Genomic DNA, 4310 nt, shown 5'->3' with positions numbered 1-4310 from the left:
AAATAAAAGATTTTTATCTCCACCTTTCTCTCTCCTGGCTCATGTACTATTGCCATCCAGAGAGCTTTGTCTTTTTTAGGCTCTCAAATTAAATGTTTTGTTGTTGTTTTTTCTTTAGATTTATTTATTTATTTATTTATTTATTTATTTATTTATTTATCAGAGAGAGAGAGAGAGAGAGCACAAGGAAGGAGAGCAGCAGGCAGAGGGAGAAGCAGACTCCCTGCTGAGCAGGGAGCCTGATGTGGGACTCAATCCCAGGACCTTGGAATCATGACCTGAGCCAAAGGCAGATGCTTAACTCACTGAGCCACGCAGGCATTCCTCAAGTCAATTGTTTTATTAGAATTTCTTTCTTTGAGAACCTCTTGGTGGCAAATGGTCTCAATTTTTTTTCCTCTGAAAATGTTTCTATTTTTTTTTTAAGTTTGCTGGTGTGAAATTCTAGGATGGCAGGAATTTCTTCTCATACTTGGCTATCATTGTACTATGCCCCAGTCAGGAGTCTATTTCATGTTCTTTCATGGATAATGTCTTCCCTGGCTCGTTGCACGACCTGTTCTCTTTGGTGTTCTTCAGTTTCACTCTGATATGTCTGTGTGTGTTGATTTCCTTTTATTTAATCCACTTGGGATTCCCTGGGATTCCTGAAACTGAGAATTCTTCATGTTTCAGCGATTAAGTGGTTCATTTTCTGAATCTTGCCTTTCCCCATTATCTCGATGCTCTCATTTTTTTATCTGCAATTAACTGGTTGTTAGAACACTGGTCCAAGGGTCAGCCAACACTTGCGTCCACTGGAAGCCATCTGGTTTTATAAAAATTACAACTGGAACACAGCCACACCAGTTTATGAATTGTCTATGGATGCTTCCAGGCTATAACAGCAGACCCGAGCAGTTATGACAAAAACGAGAGGCCCACAATGCCTAAAATATTTATCATCTGACCCTTCAAGAAAGAATTACCTGATCTTTGTTTCTAGCCTTTGTGTCTTTTTCACTTTCACTTTTCTTAAATTTGCTAAATTTAATTGCTTTTCTATAAGCCTCATCTATGTCTTTTTTACATCTTATTTGTTTTTTCATTGCCTCTAACTCTTACTCATTTTTTATTCCCTCTCATTTTTTTAAACACATTAAACATACTTTTTTCTGGATCAAATAAATAATTGTGATATTTTAATACCAAAGTCTTTATGGACCTAGTTCTGATGCTTATTGTTTCTGCCTATTCTTGTTAACAGTGCCTCATACCCTCATGAGTTTTGTACTTTTTTTTTTTTTTACTATGAGGTTATATTTTTTATATCTCTATGGGGATTTTTTTCAGGCCTCCTTTAGGGATGCTGTCCTCTCCCAAAAATTTGCATTTGTTCCTGCCGATTGCCTGGAGAGCACTACACTACCCACCCACGTCTACTTTAAATTACATTTACTGCTTATAGTTTTCAGAGAAGAATAATGATGTAAGGGTCATTAAATCACAAAATGACTATTTTCACTCAATTCATAGCCAAGTTCAAAACAGAAAAGTAGGATGGATTTCTTTTCTAGTTCACTCTTTTTCTGAGAGTATAGCTCTTTCTTGGTCTGTTTTATGTGGGGGGTTTAATCCTGCCTCCATGCCCTTCGCAGGTGCAAGGCTTTGTCTCCCATACCTGAGGGTATTTCCATCAAACCAAAGCTCAAGGTCACCTGGTGTCAGGAGGCACCACATACAACTGGCGTGGTGCCCCCATCCTCCTGGCTTGACAGGGTGCCCCTACTCTCCGGCAGGTTCACTTATGCAATTGAAAGAGTGAGGTTTTATTTTAATCTTTTCAAAGGTTGGGTAGCAGGAGAATTTTAAAATATGTAGTCTGTAATACTGCCAGGTCAAGTTTAATTGCATTTAATTACTTTAAAGTAAGACTTCTGCATAATAGAAAACTCCCATGAATTATGAGGTGGGGGAGATGCTTAGATAGGGAGAAAATATTTGCAACACAAGAAATAATTTGTGTACAGATTATACAAAGAATTAATTTTTCTAAATGCGTGAACATTCTCAGAAAAAATAGGCAAATCTTATAGAACAAAATAGAGGCAAAAATGCATGAAAGATGTTAAATTTAATAGTAATTAGGAAAAAGTGAGTGTCTATGTCTTCATCCATTTGGGCTGCTATAGCAGAATACCACAGACTTAAAAAAAAACATTTCTTTCTCACAGTTCTGAAGGATATAAAGTCTAAGATCAAGGTGCCATCAGATTCACTGATGAGAGCCCAGTTCCTGGTTCATAAACAGCAGTCTTCTTGCTGTGTCCTCACAAGGCACAAAGGGTGAGGAAACTCTCTGGGGTCTCCTTTACAAGAGCACTAATCCCATTCATGGGGGCTCCACCCTTGTGACCTAATCATCTTCCAAAGGTCTCATCTCCTACTACCATCACATTGGGGATTAGGATTTCAACATATGGATGGGGGCGAGAACAAACATTCAGTCTATAGCTACCTAAGATCAGGCAAATTCACTGGAGAGATATATTACCTATAGAAACACTCTGCACAAGACATGGGCTAGAAAAAGGATACAATAGTTTTCACTATAACATGAGTTATAATTCTGCAAAATTGAAAATATCTGTTTAGGGGTGCCTGGGTGGCACAGTCGTTAAGCGTCTGCCTTTGGCTCAGGGCGTGATCCCAGAGCTCTGGGATCGAGCCCCACNGTCACTATAACATGAGTTATAATTCTGCAAAATTGAAAATATCTGTTTAGGGGTGCCTGGTGGCACAGTCGTTAAGCGTCTGCCTTTGGCTCAGGGCGTGATCCCAGAGCTCTGGGATCGAGCCCCACGTCAGGCTCCTCTGCTGAGAGCCTGCTTCTTCCTCTTCCCACTCCCCCTGCTTGTGTTCCCTCTCTCCCTGGCTGTCTCTCTCTCTGTCAAATAAATAAATAAAATCTTTAAAAAAAAAAAGAAAGAAAGAAAATATCTGTTCAGCAGGAATCAAGTGAATCAATTCTAGTTTATACCTACATGAAATATTATGCAATAGTTAACAAGAATGAATTCAAATTTTTATGTGTCATGTTGCACAAATCTAAAAACCAAATTACTGAGTAGAAAAAGACAAGGTATAAGATAACAGTTGTACTAAAATATCATTTATTTACATTTTAAACACACAAAACAGCACTGTATATTATTTATGGATACTTAAGTATCTACAAAAATGTAAAAACACGTATGGGATCAATACCCTTCAACTTTGGGGAAGTAGTTCCTCTACCAAGAGAAGCAGGAAGAGAAAAAAGTGGTGTTTTAGCACTATGTGCAGTGTTCTTTTTAATAGAAACATATCCAAAGCAAATACAGTAAAATATTAACATCTTAAATTTGGTGTCAATTATATATATATATGTCTCTGTATTATTTTCTGTGCACTTCTGAATGCCTAAACCACTTTATAATTAATTTTTAAAGAAGAAGAACAATATTAATGAGTGTAAAAATTGCCAAATTTTTTTTGACAAGAAAACTTATGAACAGGGATTTGAACGTATAAATATATGTACTGCTGTAAGAAAATAAAAAGTTAATCAGGATTTCAGACTACAGTCCAGAAACCAGCCCAAGTGTTGATGGGATTGTAAATTCCATAAGAACCAAAATTTTAACTGTTTTCTTTTCCTTGAATTACCAGCACCTAAACAGAGACTAGCACATATTAACATCTTAAAAATGTGAAACTTCTGCATGATAAAAGAAAGTATAATCAAAGTCAAAATACAAATGATAGAGTAGGGAAAATATTTGTAACATTCATAATGGGAAAAGGTTCATATTGCTTATATTTTGAAGGCATCTACAAATTAATTACATAGAAAGGACAACCCATAGGAAAAAAATGTCCTAGATACATGAACCAGCAAGTCACAAAAAGAGAAATTGCAAATTGCCAACATATGAAAAGATAGACCCCTTAATTATTAATTAGGGAGATACCAATTGAAACAACAAATTCCCTTCATATCTAATTGACAAAAATTTCAAGATGGATAACATCCATAATTGGCACTGATACAGGGAAAGTGACACATTTACAAACAGTGCATAAAAATGTAATTGCAACAGAGAGCAAAGCCATAAAATATGCATATAAATTTCCCCCCAAATCATTGTCTGACTCCTAAAATGAAAGACACCCAGAGAAAAGCAACATCTGGAAGGCTGAGAAACTGAAATTTCAGTTCCCACTCAGGACAAAGGAAAGAAAGCTTGGAACTTGAATTCTATTTAGAAGGGTTGGTAAACAACTTGGAG

The sequence above is a fragment of the Ailuropoda melanoleuca genome, chromosome 8 (assembly GCF_002007445.2).
Source record: "Ailuropoda melanoleuca isolate Jingjing chromosome 8, ASM200744v2, whole genome shotgun sequence".
NCBI classification, from domain to species: domain Eukaryota; kingdom Metazoa; phylum Chordata; class Mammalia; order Carnivora; family Ursidae; genus Ailuropoda; species Ailuropoda melanoleuca.
Note: the sequence above shows the minus strand (reverse complement) of the source record.